This window comes from Panthera leo, chromosome A1 (assembly GCF_018350215.1).
Source record: "Panthera leo isolate Ple1 chromosome A1, P.leo_Ple1_pat1.1, whole genome shotgun sequence".
In the NCBI taxonomy this organism is placed as follows: Eukaryota; Metazoa; Chordata; class Mammalia; order Carnivora; family Felidae; genus Panthera; species Panthera leo.
The window spans coordinates 168,367,243-168,392,839 of record NC_056679.1 but is presented as its reverse complement, the minus strand read 5'-3'; the positions used below and the strand labels follow the sequence as shown (position 1 = coordinate 168,392,839).

General features: G+C 37.9%; 1 long non-coding RNA gene across 1 annotated transcript in view; it reads right to left on the bottom strand.

Annotated features, from left to right (window-relative positions):
• Positions 1-11,020: 11,020 nt before the first annotated feature.
• The window catches only part of LOC122223814, a 34,924-nt gene continuing 20,347 nt past the window's right edge, over positions 11,021-25,597 (bottom strand). Inside the window, exon 4 of the long non-coding RNA XR_006204499.1 lies at positions 11,021-11,054. This is a non-coding gene — a long non-coding RNA (uncharacterized LOC122223814). The remainder of the gene's footprint in view (positions 11,055-25,597) is intronic.

Here is a 25,597-nt window from a genome sequence, read left to right as displayed (position 1 = left end):
GAGCTAATTATGGTCAGAAAGTGGAACCATTTTCCTAAAGAGGTAATTATAGCAAACCCAATAGCAACATTCAAATGGAAATTAAATGTTTATGGAAAATGTGGTATTCATTTTTCTGATACAAGAAGTTCTACTAGCTGACTCATGAATTCATTACCCTCTTCCATATTCTTTCATGCTTTTGCTTCCTAAGAAGTTTTCCATTTTATCTGAGCTTGGGTCTGATGAGTGTTTTACCATTGTGTGCTTAGTCAGCATTTTATATTTTACAGGAGGTACTTATCTGAATGCCATATTTAAAATTTCATCTAAAGGCTAGGCCAGTGAAGTTCATACAGTATGATTTTCTCAGCTTGGGTTCAGTGCAAGAAGCTCTATTTTAGGCCAAAATTTCTCAATCTAAGTGACATTGTCAATGAGTAAAATACTTAAATCTCTTATTCAAACATTTAACGTTCTACAGAAATATGATACACATATATTTCAAGATACAAATTGGGATTTCCTGTTCAATAGCAAATTTAGAACAAGTGCTTTTCTCCTCTCTTTCCCTAGACCCCAATAATATAGTAAAGGAATAAACCTAGTAAAAGATGATAACTACACTTATTATGGTAAGCACTACATAACGTATGGAATTGTCAAATCACTATGTTGAACATAGTACAACAATGTATGCCAACTATACTTCACTTTAAAAAAAGGAAGAAATCCCTATCACATTAAGGGAGGAGAGATTTTGAGAAATTTCTGGAAGATAAAAAGAGGGACACAGATAATATGGGAAGGTAGGAACCAAAAAGAGAGGCATTGATAGACCAGCTCTCTCCTGAACAGCTCCACCTGCAGTCTCCTTCCCCTGCTCTCCACCTTTCTGTCCAGGTTACTCCCAGGCAAAAGTTATTCCCAGGCAAAATCACGGGGACCTTCTCTTAAGAATTTAGTGAACTGCCTGAGGAGAATTAGAGTTATTAGGGTAGCTTAATAACTGCAGCCATTACTGTTTTGACATTCGGGGCCAACACGGCCTTATGGCCAGCTCCCTCCTAGCCTCTACCCACCATGTCTACACAACTCCTGGTCAGCCATTCTGATGAGGCTACAGAACAGATGGAAAAACAGCACAGGCACTCTAAACCAGTTATCTGGAACAATCAACACAGTCAAACATCACAGACATAGGAAGAAAATCATCAGCATGGAGGATACAGAAAAAAGAAATTGTATAAACAAAACAAAAGTCCTATGAAAATGGAACCAACCATTAGAAGAAATGTCTTTGGGCAAAACTGAACAGACTCAAGACAGTAAACAGCAAAAGGGGAAGAGACGATGTTTGTGACATGATAAAAAAAGTTTCCTCCTTCAAGAAGAAAAAATTATAAACTTCAGAAAAAAACAAACTATAAAATTCATGGTCCAAATAAGCAAACTAAATTATGGCTAGATTTAATGTAAAATACTAAAAGAGAATTCATGTAGGAATATTTTTTACAGGAATATTAGTCTTTGAGTGACCCAGAGGTCATGACATTAGGACCCAGCACACTCCTTTTCTATTCAATGGACCATATTTTACACAATGAAAAATGTAAATATTCTCATCTAATATAGTAGGAGTCAAGAAAAACTTTATTTTTAAAAAGTTTTTAAGAAAAATTTTAAATAAATATTCTAAAAGAAATACAGGGGGAAATATTTAAATAAATATTTAAATATTCAAATGTAACCAAAAGAACTAAAGTAATAATTATCAAAAATTGGAATAAGTAGAAAATAAGCTAAGGAAAAGAACTTATCTAAGTCCTTATCTTTCAAGGCAGGCAGTACAGACAATCATGTAACTGACAAATAAGAATGAGTATTATGGGTATATTTAGTGGCATGGAAACAATTACGGAGTTGGGGGCAGAGAGAGGACATTTAATTGGTTGCTTCTTTGGAAAAAAATAGGCTTAGGTATCGTTACTTTTCATTATAAACCTTTATACAACTTTTCTTTTTTGGTGTTCTCGTTGCTACATAAATATACTGCTTAGATAAAAATTAACCCTGAGGGGAGGGGCCAACATGGCGGAACAGCATGGAAGTTTTTTGTGTGTCTTATGTCCATGAAATATAGCCAGACCAACACTAAACCATCCTGTACACCTAGAAAACTGATCTGAGGATTAACACAACAATCTGCACAACCCGAACCACAGAATTCAGCAGGTATGTGGTGCAGAGAGGTGAACTGGGGGAGAGAGAAGCCACGGAGGGCAGGGAGCCGCTTTTGCATGCAGAGAGAGCACAGAGACGGGGGGGGGGGGGGGGGGGGGGGATATGGGAAAGGCACCCCCCTCAAGAGCAGCTGGAGAGAAAGTGGAAAAGTGGAAACAGCCCCAGGGACTGAACCAAAAAGGGAGATAGGAGAAAGGAGAGGGTTTAAATTCCATTAAGACTATAAAAAGGGTGAGCACAGAGTCTGAAACTCTGCAGCTCAATACCTGGCGGTGCTCTGGTGGGAAGGGCGAATCCCCAGGCGCAGAGTGGAGTCTGGGGTTCTTCAGGCCACATAGAGACAGACAGTTCCCCTGCTGGAGGACACCTGGTAGAGGCTGTGTGGGTGCCCCAAAGGCAAGGCCCCAGTGGACCCGGGAGAACAACCACATTTACTGGTGCTGGAACAAGGTTGTTAAGGGTGAAACCTGGTTCCAGATATGTGTTGTGATTTTCCATAATCCCTGAAACACTTTGCTACACTATCTAGCGAATTTTTTCTGAGGTGGGCTGGCACCCAGCTGCAGTCTCTAGGCAACAGCAGCAGCACAGTCCCGCAAACGTTCCTGGGTGCAGCCAGCACCCGGACATTGCTCAGTGAGACCCTCCTGCAGGGGAGGGCAGAATGGGTAAAAGCTACAGTCCCTCAGAAGTGGGGGTCGGGAAGAACAGCCTCGTCTGGGGCAGAACTCAGGAGGGAGGTGCTGCCTGGGTTATGGTCACGGATTGTGTAAAAGTAGAGAGTGGATGGAGGTTAAAGACAAAGGATGGGTGCGCAATTGCTGACCGGGGAGAACAGAGTTCTGATTAACTAGAGACTGGGAAGCTGGGTGATGCCATTTTCACTGCTCCTGCACATGTGCAAACGCACCTATGAGGGCCACAGCAATCAACCCCAGGAAGCTAAGCAGCACCATCTAGTGGAGAATGGAGCCATTACACTAAGCCCTGCCCAACTGAGCCAACTTCGCTCTTCAGGAACACAAGTCTCTCCACTTGGTTAGTTTATGGACTACAAAGTGCTTCATAGTTTGACTTCAGGGTAAGACGAAGTAATTTCAGTCATATTTCAGTCTGTTCACAGGTCCATCTTTTCAATTTTCTTTCTTTTCCTTTTTCCTTTTCTCTTTTTTCTTTTTCATTTCTTTTTCTTCAATACAGAAAGAGAAAAAATTCATTTTTTTAAATTTTATTAAAATATTCTTTAATTTTTTTCTACTATATTTTTTACTTTTGTGTAAATTTTTTCAAATTCTATTTTACTTCCATCATTTCATTTTAGTCTACTTCAGTGTATTCATGTTTTCAAATTTTCAAACTATTTCCTTTTTTTTTTCTTTTCCCTTTTTTCTCTAATCTATCAATCCCCTTTCAACATCCAGACCAAAACATACCTAGGATCTAACATCATTTATTCAATTTTTTTGGTATGTGTTTGTTTTTAATTTTTTCATTTTAATATTTTTTAATTTTATTTTTTTACTTTAATTTTTTTACCTCATTAATTCCTTTTCTCCCTTCAAAATGATGAAACGAAGGAATTCACCCCAAAAGAAAGAGCAGGAAGAAACGACAGCCAGGGACTTAACCAACACAGATACAAGCAAGATGTCTGAACCAGAATTTAGAATCACCATAATAAGAATATTAGCTGGAGTCAAAAATAGATTAGAATCCATTTCTGTGGAGATAAAAGAAGTAAAAGCTACTCAGGATGAAATGAAAAATGCTATAACTGAGCTGCAACCTCGAATGGATGCCACAGCAGCAAGGATGGATAAGGCACAGAGAATCAACGATATAGAGGACAAACTTATGGAGAATAATGAAGCAGTAAAAAGAGGGAGATTAAGGCAAAAGAACATAATTTAAGAATTAGAGAAATCAGTGACTCACTAAAAAGGAACAACATCAGAGTCATAGGGGTCCCAGAAGAGGAAGAGAGAGAAATAGGGGTAGAAGGGTTATGTGAGCAAATCATAGAGGAAAACTTTCTTAACCTGGGGAAAAACACAAGCATCAAAATTCAGGAAGCACAAAAAAAGGACTCCCATTAGATTCAACAAAAACTGACCATCAACAAAGCATATCATAGTCAAATTCACAAAATACTCAGACAAGGAGAGAATCATGAAAGCAGCAAGGGAAAAAAAGTCCTTAACCTGCAAGGGAAGACAGATCACGTTTGCAGCAGACCTATCCACAGCAACTTGGCAGGCCAGCAGTGGTAGGATATATTCAACGTACTGAATCAGAAAAATATGCAGCCAATAATTCTTTATCCAGCAAGGCTGTAATTCAAAATAGAAGGATAGATAAAAAGTTTCCCAAACAAAAATTAAAGGAGTTTGTGACCACTAAACCAGCCCTGCAAGAAATTTTAAGGGGGACTCTCTGAGGGGAGAAGAGATGAAAAAAAAAAAAAACAACAAAACACACAACAACAAGAAATAAATAAAGACCAAAAGCAGCAAAGACTAGAAAGGACCAGAGAACACCACCAGAAACTCCATTCTACAAGCAACATAATGGCAATAAATCCATATCTTTCAGTACTCACTCTAAACATCAACAGACTAAATACTCCAATCAAAAGACATAGGGTAACAGAACGCATAAGAAAACAAGATCCATCTATATGCTATTTACAAGAGACCCACTTTAGACCTAAAGACACCTTCAGATTGAAAGTAAGGGGATGGAGAACCATCTATCATGCTAATGGTCAACAAAAGAAAGCTGGAGTAGCCATACTTATATCAGACAATCTAGACATTAAAATAAAGACTGTATCAAGAGATGAAGAAGGACATTATATCATAATTAAAGGGTCTATCCACCAAGAAGACCTAACAATTGTAAACATTTATGCACCAAATGTGAGAGCATCCAAATATATAAATCAATTAATCACAAGCATAAAGAAAGCCATTGGTAGTAATACCATAATAGTAGGAGACTTCAACACCCCACTCACAGCACTGGACAGATAATATAACCAAAAAATCAACAAGGAAACAATGGCTTTGAATGACACACTGGACTGAATGGACTTAACAGATATATTCAGAACATTTCATCCTAAAGCAGTAGAATATACATTCTTCTCCAGTGCACATGAAACGTCCTCCAGAATAGACCACATACTGGGACAGAAATCAGTCCTGAACAAGTACAAAAAGATCAAGATCATACCGTGCATATTTTCAGACCATAACACTATGAAACTCAAAATCAACCACAAGAAAAAGTTGGGAAAGGTAACAGTTACTTGGAGACTAAAGAACATCCTACTAAAGAATGAATGGGCTAACCAGGAAGTTAAAGAGGAAATTAAAAAGTTCACGGAAGCCTATGAAAATGATAACACCACAACCCAAAACCTCTGGGATGCAGGAAAGGCGGTGATAAGAGACATCTAGAAATCCAGGCCTTCCTACAGAAGGGAGAAAGATCTCAGATACACAACCTAACCTTACACCTTAAAGAGCTGATGGGGCGCCTGGGTGGCTCAGTCGGTTGAGCGGCTGACTTCGGCTCAGGTCATGATCTCGTGGTCCGTGGGTTCGAGCCCCACATTGGGCTCTGTGCTGACAGCTCAGAGCCTGGAGCCTGTTTTGGATTCTGTGTCCCCCTCTATCTGACCCTCCCCCGTTCATGCTCTGTCTCTCTCTGTCTCAAAAATAAATAAACGTTAAAAAAAATAAAATAAAATAAAAGAGCTGAAAAAAGAACAGCAAATAAAACCCAAAACCAGCAGAAGACAGGAAATAATAAAGATTAGAGCAGAAATTAGTGCTATCGAAACCAAAAAAACAGTAGAACAGATCAAAGAAAACAGATGCTGGTTCTTTGAAAGAATTAACAAAATTGGTAAACCACTAGCCAGTTTGATCAAAAAGAAAAAGGAAAGGACCTAAATAAATAAAATAAAAAATGAAAGAGGAGAGATCACAACCAACACAGCAGAAATACAAACAATAATAAGAGAATATTATGAGCAATTATATGCCAACAAAATGGGCAATCTGGAAGAAATGGACAAATTCCTAGAAACATATACACCAACAAAACTGAAACAGGAAGAAATAGAAACTTTGAACAGACCCCTAACCAGTAAGGAAATTGAATTAGTAATCAAAAATCTGCCAAAAAACAAGAGTCCAGGGCCAGACGGCTTTCCAGGGGAATTCTATCAAATATTTAAGGAAGAGTTAACACCTATTCTCTTGAAGCTGTCCCAAAACATAGAAATGGAAGGAAAACTTCCAAACTCTTTCTATGAAGCCAGCATTACCTTGATTCCAAAACCAGACAGAGAGCCCACTAAAAAGGAGAACTACAGACCAAGTTCCCTGATGAACATGGAGGCAAAAATCCTCAACAAGACATTAGCCAACCACATCCAACAATACATTAAAAAAATTATTCACCACGACCAAGTAGGATTTATACTTGGGATGCAGGGCTGGGTCAATATCTGCAAAATAATCAATGTGATTCATCACATCAATTAAAGAAAGGACAAGAACCATATGATCCTCTCAATAGATGCAGAGAAAACACTTGACAAAATACAGCATCCTTTCTTGATAAAAACCCTCAAGAAAGTAGGGATAGAAGGATCATACCTCAAGATCATAAAAGCCATATACAAAAGACCCAATGCTAATATTCTCCTCAATGGGGGAAAAACTGAGAGCTTTCTACCTAAGGTCAGGAACAAGACAGGGATGTCCACTCTAGCCGCTGTTATTCAACATAGTATTGGAAGCCTTAGCCTCTGCAATCAGACAGCACAAAGAAATAAAAGGCATCCAAATCAGCCAGGAGGAGGTCAAACTTTCACTCTTCGCAGATTAACATGATACTCTATAAGGAAAACCCTAAAGATTCCACCAAAAAACTGCTAGAACTGATTCATGAATTCAGCCAAGTTACAGGATATAAAATCGACACGCAGAAATCGGTTGCATTACTATACACCAACAATGAAGCAGCAGAAAGAGAAACCAAGGAATCGATCCCATTTACAAGTGCACCAAACCCATAAAATACCTAGGAATAAATCTAACCAAAGAGGTGAAAAATCTAGACACTGAAAACTATAGAAAGCTTATGAAAAAAAATTGAGGATGACACACAATAAAGGAAAAAGATTCTATGCTCCTGGATAGGAAGAACAAATATTGTTAAAATGTTGATACTACCCAAAGCAGTCTACATATTCAATGCAATCCCTATCAAAATAACACCAGCATTCTTCACAGAGCTAGAACAAATAATCCTAAAATTTGTATGGAACCAGTAAAGACCCCAAATCGCCAAAGCGATCTTGAAAAAGAAAACCAAAGAAGGAGGCATCACAATCCCGGGCTTTAAGCTATACTACAAAGCTGTAATCATTAAGACAGTATGGTACTGGCACAAGAACAGACAGATCAATGGAACAGAACAGAAAACCCAGAAATGGACCCACAAATGTATGGCCAACGAATCTTTGACAAAGCAGGAAAGAATATCCAATGGAATAAGGACAGTCTCTTCAGCAAGTGGTGCTGGGAAAACTGGACAGCGACATGCAAAAGAATGACCCTGGACCACTTTCTTACACCATACACAAACATAAACTCAAAATGGATGAAAGACCTAAATGTAAGACAGGAAGCCATCAAAACCTCGAGGAGAAAACAGGCAAAAACCTCTTTGATCTTGCCCCCAGCAACTTCTTACTCAACATGTCTCTGGAGGCAAGGGAAACAAAAGCAAAAATGAACTACTGGGATCTCATCAAAATAAAAAGCTTCTGCACAGCGAAGGAAACAATCAGCAGAACTAAAAGGCAACCAGAAGAATGGGAGAAGATATTTGCAAACGACATATCAGATAAAGGGTTAGTATCCAAAATGTACAAAGAACTTATCAAACTCAACACCCCAAAAACAAATAATCGAATGAAGAAATGGGGAAAAGAGATGAATAGACACTTCTCCAAAGAAGACATCCAGATGGCAACCAACACGTGAAAAGATGCTCAAGTTCACTCATCATCAGGGAAATACAAATCAAAACCACAATGAGATACCATCTTACACCTGTCAGAATGGCTAACATTAACAACTCAGGCAACAACAGATGTTGGCAAGGATGCAGAAAAAGAGGATCTCTTTTGCACTGTTGGTGGGAATGCAAACTGGTGCAGCCACTCTGGAAAACAGTGTGGAGGTTCCTCAATAAATTAAAAATAGAGCTACCCTATGACCCAGCAATTGCCCTACTAAGTATTTATCCAAGGGATACAGGTATGCTATTTCGAAGGGGCACATGCACTCCCATGTTTATAGCAGCACTATCAATAATAATCAAAGTATGGAAAGAGCCCAAATGTCCACCGATGGATGAATGGATAAAGAAAATGTGGTATATATATATACAATGGAGTATTATTCAGCAATGAAAAACAATGAAATCTTGCCATTTGCAACTATGTGGATGGAACTAGAGGGTATTATGCTAAGCAAAATCAGTCGGAGAAAGACAAATATCATATGACTTCACTCATATGAGGACTTTAAGATACAGAACAGATAAACATAAGGGAAGGGAAGAAAAAGTAATATAAAAACAGGGAGGGGGACAAAACATAAGAGACTCTTATTATGGAGAACAAACAGAGGGTACTGGAGGGGTTGTGGGAGGGGAGATGGGCTAAATGGGTAAGGGGCATTAAGGAATCTACTCCTGAAATCATTGTTGCACTATATGCTAATTTGGATGTAAATTTAAAAAAAATAAAATTAAAACAAATAGCAAAAAGTTCTTGACCAAAATGGAAAAAAAAAATAAATCCGAAATTGTTTTTCTGAAATTCAGGAAGGAAATAGATTTGAACCATCATGTTCTTATTCATGACAATGTTAAGTGTTCCAGTTACCTGGGAAAAATGAAATAACCTAACACATTTATTAGGGCTTTCTAGGGTTAACCCTTAGAAAGATCAAACATGTCCTTAGTACTTGAAAAAATGTTAAAAAACAACCAAAAAAAATCATCCCAGGACAACTATGATATTTGGAAAAAGATATAGCTACTGCTTCAGTACAAGATGAGGCCACTGCTAGAGCAGAAGAAACCTGGGAAGGTAATGGCCATTGTGGATGGAAGGGATATCAGGAAACCATCAGGTGGGATTGTCCATCCTAAGGCAACAGAGGCCAGAGAAGGCAGGGACCTCACACTGTATAACAAAGAGCAATGGGACTGCTCTTTTACACAACTTGGTCAGGAAGCTCCCTCACATAAGTTAACATCTGAACAAAGACCTGATCAAAATGAGGGAGCAAGTCATAAAGATACCTAAAGGAAGGAAGTTTCAGACAGGGAAATCAGCAAGGGTAAAGGCCCTGGGTTGGAAATCTCATTTAATGCAAAACTTCTCCTTCAATATCTCAAAGGTGTTTCTAACTTAGTATATTCCAAACTAGACTACTTTTTCCCTCAAACCAGTCCTCTTCCTGCACTTGAAACCTTGGTAAACAGCACAAACATATAGCCACTAGTGCAAAACAGGAACCTAGCAAACATCACAGATAAGGGTTTCTTCCTGTCCACAACATCTAATACATCTAGTGCATCTGGTGGACAACCTTGCTAGTCCACAGCATTCTCACCATTAGCAAGGACTCTTGCAGCAGCTTCTCCATGGTCTCCATCCTGTGTGATCTGGCCCTGGTGACCTCTCCATTTGCATCTAGCACATCCTCACCTTTGCTCTCTGCACTCCATTCACAATTGCTTTCTTTCAGATCTGGGAACACTACTTCTTCTGCCTCAGGTCTTTGGCATCAGTTAACTACCACCTCCTGTGGCCATCCCTTCAGTGACCTGTATTTTATCAAATCTTTAGATTTTATTTCAAATGTCACTTCCTCAAGAAGAACTTTCCTGATTGGGTCAGGCCCTGATTCTATCAATTCTTATGCTTTTCCTTCCTCATCAATCTCTTAAATTCTCTGATGGAAGGAAGAGTGTTTATTTTGCTTATATCCTCAGCACTTACAATAGTGCCTGGCATATAATAGGTCTTTGGTAAAGTTGACCTTTTTCAAGCCCCTGGCTCTACATCACTTCCTGGCACTTCCCTCAGAACCTCTAACTTCCTCTTAAACCAAAGGGACAGGACAAGCCACACCAGACTTCTCCCTAGTCAGTGAGAAGGTCACCATTTCTAAAATGGAGGTAAAGGGCAGAAACATGTTTGCCTCCCCTATGTCAGCCAAACAGGATCTTGCACTGTCCCACCCATTCTTTGATCACCCTCTGCACCACTGTTCTGCAGACCGGAGGTGGTAAGCATGGGCCAAAGAGAAGACAGTTCTCTCTGGTAAGCAAACCTTAAACAATGGTGCCTGACAGTCCTGGTTCACTGATAGAAGACCACTACTGAGGCAAAACTTTCAGCTCCAAAGACAAAGCTCCCATGCCCTGTAGAATTGGGGATAACAGGTACAAGAGGCCATTCAGAAGTTTTTTAAATAACTGCAACAATACTTAATATTTATTGGGCATTTGGCATGAGATAGGCACTGAGATAAGCATTTTAAACATATTACCTTGGGCGCCTGGGTGGCGCAGTCGGTTAAGCGTCCGACTTCAGCCAGGTCACGATCTCGCGGTCTGTGAGTTCGAGCCCCGCGTCAGGCTCTGGGCTGATGGCTCGGAGCCTGGAGCCTGCTTCCGATTCTGTGTCTCCCTCTCTCTCTGCCCCTCCCCCGTTCATGCTCTGTCTCTCTCTGTCCCAAAAATAAATAAAAAACGTTGAAAAAAAAAAAAATTAAAAAAAATTAAAAAAAAAAATTAAACATATTACCTTATTTAATCCTGTCAACAGCCTAGGAGCTGGGAACTACTATTTTAACCATTTTACAAATTAGAAACACAATGAGTAAAGTCCAGTAATTTGCCTTAATCTCACAGCTAAACAATTGGCGGAACCAACTTTCCGGGAAAAACAACTGTGTTATACAGCATTGTTAGCAACATGGACCTTCTAATGGTAAAAGTGGTGTAAATGACTACAATTTGCCAAAGCCTGGATGTTAACTAGGCAGTCAAGAGAAACTATTAGGCAATTTTCTAGCAAACATAGACTCATGCTACCTTCTTTTTTAGTCACAAACTCAGTATCTTTGCCTTAGATATATTTGTGGTTGTATTTATTCCAAAATTACATATATGATCATAATATACACGATTTTATACATGCTAGGGGCTTCTGTAAGAATTATCCCACGTCACAGAAGCTGTAAATGTGTTAGAGAGGACATGGATTCTAATATGTTCCATTACTGAAGAGTTTCTGTCTTATAGTCTTCAGGTCAACTAGCCCTACAGTTTCATCAATACTGGACCATTTTGATTGGGTTGGTTTCAAGCACCGTATCCGTGTACTACAATTGCTAAAATTCCCAACTGTGGGTGTGTGCAACATGGTGGAAAATGTCTCCCTACCCCCCAACTATGAAATGGCCCCATAGCTAGTCCCTGCCACTCCCAGGTTTCAGTAGTTTTCAGTCAGTGTGGTCCTGGGCAGCACAGAGAAGTAGAAGAGTCCCCACAAGGGATTCTACAGAACAGAATTTAACTTTTCACTTCTCTATTTTTTTCCAGTTTTGTGTTCCATATATGCTCTACCTTCAAGTAACAAGGGAGGTCTGCTCCATGCCTTTAACTTTATATAGACGGTGCCCTCTCCTGGCTGCCAAGGGTATGACATATAGAGCTAAATCACTTCTTAACTCTACCCCCAAAATGCCCAAAGGATTTAGAGAACTAGCTGACAAATCAATAGAATTACAGTTGGCCCATGAACAACACAGCATTTGGGGCACTAACATCCCCCCTCCTTGTGCAGACAAAAATCCATTTTGACTTCCCCCAAATTTACTTACCTGCTAATAGCCTACTGTTGACGCAAAGCCTTACCAAAAGCATAACTGATTAACACATATTTTGCATGTTATATGTAATATATACTGTATTCTTACAATAAAGTAAGCTAAAAAAAAAAAAGAAAATATTATTAAGAAAACCATAGGGGGGGGTGCCTGGGTGGCTCAGTTGGTTAAGTGTCCTACTCTTGATTTTGGCTCAGGTCATAGTCTCAGTTCCAGAGTTCAAGCCCTGTGTTGGGCTCTGTGCTGTCAGCAAAGAGCCTGCTTGGGATACTCCTCCCTCTAACTCTGCTCCTCTCCCATGCACATTTGTGCATACGTGTGCACATTGTCCCTCAAAATAAATAAACTTTTTAAAAAAAGCTTCCTTAAAGGAAAGGAAACCATAGGAAAATAAATTTATAGTGATGTACTGTATTTATCAAAAAAATCCATATGTAAGTGGATCCACACAGTTCATAAGGGGTCAACTGTATTTACTGGTTGCAAGGAATTACACTAGGATTGGCATACCATACAACGCAATAAAAATACTTTTAAAAAATCCGAAAGCTTCCTGCCACGTGGTTTGTGAGTACAAACTATTATTATGAAAATAGTTCACCTTCGCTCTATAATTGAGAGAGTAAAAACTCCAAACCATTTGTATCAAACAAGGATCTGACAATTAAGTCTTTGTCAGACCAAAAAAATGAAAATGTATTTCATAGGCTCTGGAGCCAGCCAGCAGGTTGGGGTCTGAACCTGGCTCTGTCATTTATCATCTGAGTGACTTTGGGCAAGTTACTTTACCTGTATGAGGTTCAAATTCCATAGGGATCACATACACTACCTACCTACCTCACAGAGGTTATTGTACAGGTTAGATTTAAGAACATAGTGACATAAAGGACTTAATACAGTCCCTAGCACTTATTAAATGCTCAACAAATGGCAGCAATTATTATGATATTGACAATGATATAAAGCAATGATCTCCAAATATCTTTGATTATTCACTTCTATCAGAAAAAAATTTTTGAATAGTGTATCTCCAACATATATATATATATATATATATACCTTTATAAATTATATCCACATACACCAATGTGTTAAAATAGAACTGTCTGAAGGATGCAACACAGTATTTCTATTTATAGACACAATTATAAATAAAAGTTCTATTTTCTTTCCACATCCCAGTGAACTGTGTTGTGACACTCGTAGTGTGTGTGCGCCCTACTGGAGACTACTGATCTAAAGGCCCAAAATAAAAGGCTTTTCCCAGAGCATCAAGGTCCAAGTTCAAGATCATATTTCTCCTCCATAACCTCTTACCACCCCTCTCTCTAAATTTATCTTCCACAAAATATAAGTCCTATAGACCATGTGGGAGCTTGCTTTCTGCCTCTCCCGTAAGCCACATTCACTGTACTTGATGACTCAGCTCACGTCCAACCTATACCCCAACACCCGGCTTAGTAGTCCGTCCTGTCTATTGTTAGTCCCAGATGAATATGTGTGCTATCTTGATCTCTACTTGGTTTATATTTCTACACATCTTATCTCTCCAGCAATAAGACCTGAAGACAGGAACCATGTCTTAGGCTTCTGGTGATCTCTGATGCCGGTGAATATATCTTCAAAATACATACCTGTTGAAACATTGACATGCAACTTACTTTTATTTTTTAAAAATATTACATTGGCTTCCTTGTCTAAAAGTGTGTTCTACCACATAAACTAATCATAAAAATTGAAGTTTCTTGCTACATGTTATTCAAACCTACTTCTTAAAATTAAACTATCTTAGAGGTGAAAAGAACTATCTTATTTTTCAAATGTGAAAACCAAGACTTGGAGATTAAGTGAACTCATTTTTTAAAGACATTTTCCAAAGGAAATTTTCAGAGTTCAAGATAGTTCTTAGTTCATCAGAATAAAAATATTTGGAGTGGATGGGGAGAGAATTTAGACACTCCTTTTATAGTTTGGTTCAAATGAGATCCTTTAGGACAGGAGAGCCTCTTTCTGTCTTCCTTGTCTCTGCACCTCATTTGTCTACAGCTTTAGGGTTTTTTTTTTTTTTTTTTTGTATGTTGTACAAAAGCACGAGGCTTTTAAAATCTGTCAAAAAAAAAAAGTGGCCCTTGTTACAGAAGGTACCCTGAGAATTGAACATAAGCAGTACTAGGCAGTTAGATGACCTAACTATAAGATGATGACTATCGAATAGAGAAAATCAATTGCCTTTTTTTCCCTGCTCAGAAAGTGCCCTGTAGGGGATAGATAAGTGCAGGCTGTAAATAGTTTATTACTCCGGAGTTCTTCCTAATGGCAGGCAGCACTGAAGCTGACAAGGTAACAAGTAGTCACTCAGCCAAAGGTCACTTTCCGTAGCCCAGCAGCCTTCCCACTTGGAAATGCAATCTGGATCTAATGTTGATTTGAAAGGAGAGGTCATTATACCACCCAGCTCCAGGCATCAACTTTCTAAAGGTTTTTAAATTGTGCTTCTTTTAAAAATGAACTCAAACCTGTGATATTTGTGCTTTATTGCTAGTGAAAAGACCTGATTACCGTGGTCAGCTTAACTGCTTTTATTGAGAAGTGGAAGCCAAGGAGTGGAAAATAAATCTTGTGGCTCTGTGTAGGAAGTCTGAAATAAAATTCATCACTCCAGTTAGCTTTCAGAAATAAGAGGGATGAGGATGGGGCTCTGGTTTCTTTTGATTACAACTGTCTGTACAAGTGGATTGGGAGACTGTGTGGGGTCTGAAGGCTGCTGCCCTGGAGAAGGTCACTGGGATCCCTGAGCAGAAGGGAAGGACCTCCAGACAACACTGACTCTTGTACAGTAGCAAAAAATCAGTTCTGAGTCACCCTGCACTGGGCAGGAAGACTAGAATATACAGACAAGTAGATTTACATTTAAAGCCTCCCTGCCCCCACTCACTCCTCAAATATGCCTACCCTTGAGGGTAACCTAAGTAATTCTACTGGGAAAGGGAAGTAGAATCTACATTTAAGGATGTAATTTTTATTTCCATTCAGGGACAGCATTCTTTCACCTCTAGCTTTACTGGCATTAGTGGTGCTGCCACAGCCAGTTCAATTTCAGTCATTTGACAATGATTTGGGTTTGGCTGTTTGGGACCAACTAGCTCCAAGTTGAATAATGCTGATTATTACATATGATACGTTTTCTCTAATATGCCCTGTTTAATCTCTTATACTATCTATATTCACAAAGTGTGTAACACCTACTTGAATATATCTGCCATACCTGTGAGTCTTCACAGCTACTCTTTTTTTAAAAAAAAATTTTTATGTTTATTATTTATTCTTGGGACACAGAGCGTGACTGGAGGAGGTGCAGAGAGAGAGGGAGACACAGAATCCAAAGCAGGCTCCAGAATCCAAAGCAGGCAGAGAGAGAGGGAGACACAGAATCCAAAGCAGGCTCCAGGCTCCAAGCTGTCAGCACAGAGCCCGACACCAGGCTTGAGCCCTCGAACTGTGAGATCATGACCTGAGCTGAAGTCAGATGCTTAACCAATTGAGCCACCCAGATGCTCCTTCACAGCTACTCTTTTTTTTTTCAATATATGAAGTTTATTGTCAAATTGGTTTCCATACAACACCCAATGCTCATCCCAACAGGTGCCCTCCTCAATACACATCACCCACCCTCCCCTCCCTCCCACCCCCCATCAACCCTCAGTTTGTTCTCAGTTTTTAAGAGTCTCTTATGCTTTGGCTCTCTCCCACTCTAACCTCTTTTTTTTTTTCCTTCCCCTCCCCCATGGGTTTCTGTTAAGTTTCTCAGGATCCACATAAGAGTGAAAACATGGTCTCTGTCTTTCTCTGTATGACTTCTTTCCCTTAGCATAACACTCTCCAGTTCCATCCACGTTGCTACAAAATGCCATATTTAATTCTTTCTCATTGCCACACAGTATTCCATTGTGTATATAAACCATAATTTCTTTATCCATTCGTCAGTTGATGGACATTTAGGCTCTTTCCATAATTTGGCTATTGTTGAGAGTGCTTCTACAAACATTGGAGTTCAAGTGCCCCTATGCATCAGTACTCCTGTATCTCTTGGGTAAATTCCTAGCAGTGCTACTACTGGGTCATAGGATAGGTCTATTTTTAATTTTCTGAGGAAACTCCACACTGTTTTCCAGACACAGATACTCTTAAAACAGAGGTGGACTGGAGTGCCTGAGTGACTCAATCAGTTAAGTGTCTGACTCTTGATTTTGGCTTAGGTCATGATTTTGGTTTTGGTCATGAGCTTGAGCCCTGTGTGGGCTGTCAACACAATAGTTTATTACTCCGGAGTTCTTCCTAATGGCAGGCAGCACTGAAGCTGACAAGGTAACTGTCAAGGTAGCTGACAAGGTGCTGTCAGCACAGAGCCTGTTTGTGGTTCTGTCTCTCTCCCTCTCTCCCTGCCCCTCCTCCGCTCTCTCTCTCAAAAATATATAAACTTAAAAAAAAATCAGGGTTGGGCTAACTGCTTATTTCATAATTCAGCCCATACTACCTGAGGGAGGAAAATGGCTCAACCTCAAAATACATGCATTTCCATGGTTTACATTCTGAAACTTAACTGGGCAGATTATTCAGCATCTCCAATAATTTCTTTTGGAATTTTTCTGATTATGTGAATACACTTCAGAGGTAAGTTATATGAACTAGCTTGGATTTGCGTGATCTTGTAATAACTCCATTGGCCAAAATACACCGGCCATAATTATTTCAGGTGGCCAGCCCCTACTTGTCCCTTGCTGCAGCAACACAGCTTTGTCTTGAGGACATCACTATCATCTCCACTCCTCAGAAGTGCACCGTTACAGGCCATTTTGAAGTGCGTCAAGTTGAAATCAGAGCTGCAGTTTCTAGGTCTCCATGAAGAAAATGCATTCCTCAGTTTTAAGCTGACTAAAATGAACACAGAATTGGTTTTGTTTCGAGGAGAGTGAATGTATTCACAGCAACTTATGGATTAATAAAACCATAAGTTTTATTATGGGAGAAATAAATAAATTTCTTTGGGAGTTTTCTTTGGGAGAAACTGCCACAAAAATGACAGCAGCTTTATATGGGTGTTATAAAAAGAGTGATACGCGTCAATAAGAAAATCAGAAAGGCTCTAATAACTGAAGTATCAAATGCATGGAAGGACAACCCTCAAAAGAGTAAATTTAGCCAGTAAGCAAACCTGGAGAAATGTTCACTCCTACCAGTAACCCAATGAATGCAAATTTGAAAAACAAGATATTGTTTTCATCGCTTAAATCAGCAAAAAAATTAAATTAAATTAAAATAACCAATGCTGCTCAAGTGGCAATCTGTCACTCTGATGCAAGCGACCACATTTTAATTGGCTCATCCCTTTAAAGAACATTTGACAATAAGCAGTCAGAATGTTAAAACTACATATTTTTGGTTCAATAGTTTCTAAGAAGATAATCTAAAATGAATAAAAGAATCTCATGCATAAAGACATTCATTTCAAAATTATTTATGTTACCAAAAATTTGAAATAACCTCAGTAGTCAAAAATAGGAAAATGTTAAACAAATGGCATATTAGATAGCCATAAATTAATGCTATCATGAATATTTATTCACACCTAAAAAATGTTTATGGCCTTCTGGTCAGTATGACAGTTTTGAGCTTGTGAAATATTTCTCCTCTGCTTCAAATACATTAAAATTTCACTTAAAAGTTAAAAAATTTTTAATATATAATCTCAATTAAAAAGACTTTTAAAGCCTCAATACACAAGCTGAACAGCAAACTTAAATACATTCTAAAAAGAAGTAATGAATTGGGAGACAGATCCAGGAATCTCACTGAGAATTCAAAAACAACATAAAGAGATGGAAAAATATGAAAGAAATAATAAGAGACATGGGGAACAGAAAGATCAGTCCATTATCTAACTGAAGTTTCAGGATAAAGAATAGAGAGAATGGGGAGAGGCAATATTTAAATTTAAAAAATGGTAGATTCTCCCAACTGTAAAGAGACATGAGGTGACAAAAGGGGCACCCTGCGTCCTGAGGACAGTAAAACTAATGCACATCTAACCACATCATAATGAAGTTGAGAATATTAAAATCACAGAGAAAATCCTAAAAACTACCAGAGATAAGTCAGATTATCTACAAAAGAACAATAATGGGCTCGGGTAACTCGCCTCTGAAGTGTCTCCACATAATAAAGAAAAAATCCCAAAAATGTTACCAGAAATGCTAAAGCTCTTCACCCATAGTTGGGTTTTTCAACATTGTTTATCTGTATCTATTTCTATAGAAATATTATATTTCTATATAATTTTGTACCCTGCTGCCTTACTGTATCCTGTCAGTGTTGCTATAGTTTTTTATTTGTTTCTTTGGTGTTTTCTAGGTATAAAATGTATATAATGATGTACATATGATACTGTAATGTTTACAATTATATCACCTAGAAATAACAATGCTCTTACGTCCTGTTTACCGATGGTCATTCATTTGGTTTCTTGGTCTTATCTAAGTGCGTTGACCAGAACTTCTGGAACAATATTAATAGGGACATCCTTGTCTTGCTTGTCACTTTATTGACTACTTCCAGTATACAATCTTCAATTAACATGATGTCACTTGAGGGTAGAGATGAATTCTTCCTTAACATGATAAAACATATCTATTGATTCCCACTTTACTTATTATTTAATAAAGAATTGATGCTGAGTATTATTAAATATATTTTCAGCATCTATAAAGATGATCACATAAGTTTACATTTTGAGTAATATGATAAATATTATTAGTTTTTTCTGATGTTAAATTATTCTTATACTTCTAGATAAAATGCCATTTGGTCATGATTTATTATCCTTTTAATGTGCTGCTGAGTTTTGTTTATTAATGTTTTATTTAATGTATTACATAGTCATAAGACTGATCTGTCATTTTCTTTTCTGTTGTTGTGGTTTTTTTGCTGTCATATTTGGATTCTGGTATCAATGTTTTCTCATTTTATAAAAAGGATCTGGAAGCGTTAGTCCTTCTTCTATGTTCTGTAACAATTTAGACAGCATTGGAACTCTGACTTTTAGGAGCTAAATAAAATGCGCCTGTGAGAACATTTGGACCTAATGATGTTTTGGGGTTGCTTTCTGACAACTTTCCATACTCCTTCTCTGCTAATTCCTGTTTGCATTTTCAAATCTCTTCTAAGATCAGTTTTGCTAGTTTAATTTTTTCTATGAAATTAAACATTTTATGTTTTGATATTAATTGATATCACTGATATTATCAACATTATATATATTACATATATAAATAAAAATCTCAAACTTACAGAACACTTACAAATATAAAGTGTCTATCTTTTCCATAAACCCTTTGAGTGTAACCTGTTGGCATGATACATCATTATCCCAAATATTAGTGTCATTTTCCTACAAACAAGGAAAGTCCCTATTCTAACCAAAATGCAAGCATCAAATTCAGGAAACTAACACTGATATATTACCACCATTTTATCATCAAACTTCATTTAGGTTTCACCCATTGTACCCAAAATGTCTTTTACAGCCAAATGATCTAGCCCAGAATCATGTGTTCCATTTAGTTATCACATCCCTTTGGTGTGGAAGGAGACTCATTCTTTCAGTGAGTTTCATGATCTTGTTGCTTTAAAACATTACAGACCAGTTATTTTGTAAAATGTCCCTCAATTTAGGTTTGTCTAATGTTTCCTTATGATTAAATTAGGGTTAAGTGCCTTTGGTAGGAATAGCACAGAAGTGATGAGGAAAAAATATTGATTTTGGGATCAAATTTATCACTTTTTTATTGTCTCTAGATTTTGAATAATTAGAAAGCTTTCCCCATACTAAGATTAAAGATGTATTCACCCATGTTTTCTTTGTACTTAAATTGTTAGAATATTACACTTAGATCTCTGATGAACTTGAAGTTTACTCTTGGGTATATTGTGATATTTCATATTATCTTTTCCCAGATGGCTACTCAAGTCCATCTTTGACCCAGTGATTTGAGATGCTACCTTTACCATATACTGGATTTGTGTAGGAACTTGGATCTCTGTCTGGGCTTTCTATTCTGTTCTACTTCTCTGTCTATTCATATACCAGTATGACATTGCTTTAATTATAGGAACTTTGTATTATGTTTTAATGCTTGGTAAGAGTAGTCCTTCCTCATTTAGTGGGGTTTTTTTTTTGGTTGTTTGTTTTTTGGTCCTGGCAACTCTTATATGTTGGTTTTCCACAGAAACTTTAGGATCAACTTTTCTACCCCTATATTAAAGACTGGTGGTGTTTTTATTGGAGTTGCATCATATTAATAAATTCATGTAGTGAGACTGTCTTAAGTTTTCCTATTCAAGAATAGAGGATATACTTTGCATTTCTTCAAGTCCATGTTTGTGTCTTTCAGAAGTGTTTTAAAGTTTACTTCACATAGGTTTTGAACGTTTCTTTATTTTTGTTTTGTTTTGTTTAGAGAGAAAGAGAGAGCATGAGCCAGGAAGAGGGGCAGAGAGAACAGAGAGAGAGAGAGAGAGAGAGAGAGAGAGAGAGAGAGAATGAATCTTAAGCAGGCTCCATGCTTAAGAGCCCAATGTGGGGCCTGATCCCACAACCCTGGAATCATGACCTGAGATGAAATCAAGAGTCGGATGTTCAACTGACTGAGCACCACCCAGGTGCCCCAAGATTTTAGATAATTCTAAACTTTATTCTTAAATATCTGCTGCTATTATAAAGGGGTTGCTCTCTATTATTATGAAGACCTCTTTATTTTGAAACAAGAGAAAACTGCTTCACCTTTACAGTTCCCTTTCCTTCTTCTCCTACCTAATATAAATTGCGTACTCCATAAGTCATCCCTCCTAGGCACAGGGACATCACATCTGGTCTATGTAGGTGGTGCACTAGCTGTCTCCAGAACACAGCAGGCACCTGTAATCTATGGCCATATGCCAAGGCCTTGCCAAGAAGCCAACAATATTACCTATGATATCCATATAGAAAAGATATAGTAAGGTCTGTAGAATATGACTTGTCACAGAATTACATCTGACAATGTCTAAAACATTAGCCACTTTTGTTCTCTGAAAAGCTCATCTAAACAGTTATAATTAACTATTTCATTATGTGTCCATCTACCTTTGATCTGAATCCCTCTTTGAGAGGCATAATGCTTTATTTATGAATTAACAGTACGTGGCACATAACACTAGTTACTCAATAAATGTTTATAGACCCAATAAATGAATGAGTAAATTATGTCTATCATAAACACACCTTACCCTCTTTAAGACATAGATGTTGCCTCTTCCCACGGTTTTATTTTCTCTCCCATGCAAATTTAAAATTGGGAACTTTTTTCCTCAGAGTAAGAGGAGAATATAGCATTTTATCCTACTACATTATAAAATGTGATTATTTCTCCCGAAAGTAGGTCTCAGAGTGTGTTAGGTCCTCCCAGTGCTTCTCCTCAGTAGTCATCTGAGTGTATCAGAGCCACTTGATCCCTTACAAGCACTTCACATGTTTTCAGACATCATGGTTTGTAGATTTGCTGTCACTATCAAAACTCCTCAAGCTAGGCAAGAAGGATTCCTCTCTAGGTATAAAGGCCAAGGACATTAAGCAAGAGTCCTTACTGAGGACTGAAACCCACTGAACTGAGCACAACCAAATCTCTCACTCTAGTTTTGACCCCATCTAAAATCTGAAATTGAACTCACAGAGATTTTTTAAAGCTTCAGAAGAATACACTGCTTTCTGACATTTTCCTGGTTTTCTTCTCCAGGCAAGGTTGTTCTATCTCAATCTAAAAGCCATTCGATTTGGTAAATCTCTTCACAAATAGAAAAAAAAAAAAATCTCATACCTTTTATAAGCACATAGCAGTTTTCTTCCAAGAATCTTCAAGTAGTAAGCAAACAAAAGCAATATTAGAAATGATGATAAGAGGAAGTAGATGTTACCACTGAATTGCTTCTCCAGTTGAGAAAGTATTACATGAGAAGCTAAAGCAAAAAATATCAAAGACAAAGGAAAGAACTTCAGAATCTGATCAAAGTCTCTCAAGTATGTGCCATCAATCTTTCAGAATCAATATCCTAATGGTCATTTGTCTCGATGGGCTTCAGTTTTCAAAGTGTAGGAGTGGGAAACATGGGGGTGGGGAGGGATTGATTGTGTTATGACTAAGGCCAGCTTGCTGAGGAGGGGCCAAGCAGGTGGTAGATCTTCAACTCTTCTGATTAGTTGGGGAAAGCCAGTGCTTCTCATGAAGCATGAGGAAGGGACATTACCACAATAATCCTTGAGACAGAAAGGAGAGGAGAGCATTCTACTTTGTGCTATGAGAAAATGCACTTGAAATGGCAAGACAGGACACACCTACAAAAAACAGTAGAAGATATGCCACTAGTGGCTAGATCCAGACTGAGGGCAACTAAACAGCAGCCTCTTTGTCATTCTTGTCCCTGAAAATATATTGTTATCTCCTGTCTTCTATCAAAAGGGTTTTTAAGAAATGTCAATTGAAAGAGTTGGTAGGAATGAATCTTCATCCTTATAATTTGGGAGAGAATATTACATTTTAGATTTCCTAAATCAATATTATCTTTGTTCATATTTTTTTAATGTTTATTTATTTGAGAGACAGAGTGCATACACAGAGAGAAAGGGAGAGAGAGAATCCCAAGCAGGCTCTGTGCTTCAGCACACAGCCCAAGGCAGGGCTCAATCCCACAAACCTGGGAGATCATCACCTGAGCCAAAATCAAGAGTTGGATGCTTTACCGGCTGAGCCACCCAGGCAGTTCATATTAAATACAATTAAATCACTGAAATTATCTCCAAATATTAGGGTGTAGGTTTCCTGTTATTTCAGAAAACAAAAAAAGCAAAAAACGGTAGACAAGTTAACAGGTGATCTGAGCAGAGACATGCATTTGGGTATATAATTAATTCTACAACCACTATTAGATCTAAATATACCTTCTTAGTTCAAAAATGCATTAAGCAAGGTTAAAAAAAATCATTTTCTGCAATCTGTGTTAAATCTTCCCATGTTTCAAAATGTAGAACCTAAAACTTTTCTTCGGATCCAGGCCACGTGTCTTTTTGAGAGATACGTGGGACTCATTTTATTGGGACTCATTTTACTCTGACGGAGGTTTACAGTCTGTGATCACTAGAGGCTTAAAGGCATTTAAACTTATTATTTTCTAATTGCCTGAGAATCTAATTAAGTCTTGATCATATGATTAAAGGTTATTATCACCTCAATACTAAAATCAGGATTTTGAATGTTATAGTTCTATTCATATGTCTTAGTTAACTGAAAAATAATTTCATCCAGTTGTCTTCTAAATTATTGCAGCCATTCTTTTGACTTTCCCTATAGCAATAGAACTTAGGATATCACAGGGAGAATGGCCATTTTCTCTGCTTTGATTAACTTTATTTTTAGGAGTGCAAAACAATAAGTAACTGAGTCTACTTTAACATACATAAAAGTACCACGAGTTTTCAAATAAGCTTTATAAGGGATCCATACCTACTTCTCCCTAACTTGAAAACAAGCAGAAAACAAACAAGGAAACCAAAAAAATCTGGATTTAAAAGCCCTCTGGCAACTGGGAATCAGCAAAAATTGAACAGGTTATCTATGGCTAAATTCATATTATGATTATTATGGTCAACAACTCACATTAAATTGTTTCTATTTACCCAGAAACCCATGGGGGCGGGGAAGGAAAAAAAAAAAAAGAGGTTAGAGTGGGAGAGAGCCAAAGCATAAGAGACTGGTAAAAACTGAGAACAAACTGAGGGTTGATGGGGGGTGGGAGGGAGGGGAGGGTGGGGGATGGGTATTGAGGAGGGCACCTTTTGGGATGAGCATTGGGTGTTGTATGGAAACCAATTTGACAATAAATTTCATTTATTGGAAAAAATAAAAAAATAAAAAAAAATAAATAAATAAAATAAATAAAAAAAAAATAAATTGTTTCTATTTACCATTATATAGCTCATATTCTTAGCTGTAGGGAAACAGCCAAACCACCTTTGCCAACTTTAGAGACTTGTGACTTAGGTTCAGTTTCACTGTATGGTATAGCCAGAGCTCCTATGATCAACAGCAATAACAAGAATGTTCTCTTGTAATAAATATTAGCAAAGCGTGTGTATATTTCTGCTCTTCAGATGACTGTGTCAATTTAATCTAATTTTAGTTCAAAGAGTCATTCATCTCTGGTTCTGCATCAGAGAAAAAATTACTTTATTTGATTAACTGTGAGGACTGGGAAGAAGTCTTCCATATATCTTAATATTCAATTCTAATGCATTCATTAGGAAGAAACAATTCCATAACCTCAAGTAAATCGTCTCAAATTGGAATGGTCAAAACAAAAATGCTAATAACCAAATAGAATTTAGTGTGTTACATAAGCATGTGCAATCATCTAAATTAAAACTAATCACTTTGTATCAGAAGCAGTAATAAAAGCCAAGTTCTGCCTCATTGTTCTCCAGCGAAGCATGAATAATTCATGACTCAGGTAAGCTTCCCACCTCTTCTGTGTCTTCCACAAGATTTTACCAGTTTTATTATTCAGACTGTGTCTCTTTAGAGCACTTTAGCCATGTCAGAATTGAAATGATACTAGGCATCACACCTTCTGATGTTACTTTGTAGATCTGTTTTTAGGCCTTGATCCAAAGCCGAGTTTGACCAGGTCTTCCTGGACAAAGCAAAATCCCAGAATTTAGCCTTGCTTCAGGACTTCCCACTCTCCCTGAACCTGCCCTGATTCCTCTCCATAGTCTCCAACACTCTCCCTGAATTAAAAATCTTTTCTGGTATCCGGTCCCACCGTGTCTTTCCAGGAAGCTGCTTATAGTGGAAAATTTAAATTATCCAGGTTTATAGCCAAAAACTCTTAATAGCACTTTTTACTTCACAATAAATGCACCCACCAATAGTGTCACCACTTTTGCACATCACATTTATGCATTCAGCAAACATTTACTGAGTTCCTACTGTGGGTGATATGCTAAAGTCAGAAAAAGACTCAAGCTCTGCCTCCATGGGGGAATAAATACGGTGGACCAAATGTTAAAACAGCGGTGCTAAGAGGTACTAACTCACATGAACAGGAGACGTAGAGAAGGATTCCCAGAGAAAGACACTTCCACCTATTCTTAAAGGATGAGCAGGAGTACCTAGGTGGTTGCAGAGGAGGGAGAATAAGGGAAAGAACTCCAGCAGAAAGGGATGAACACCTACAAAGGTGGAAAGTTGAGGACAAGAAACAGATTCCAGGGGGTTCCAACGTCAGTTCCAAAG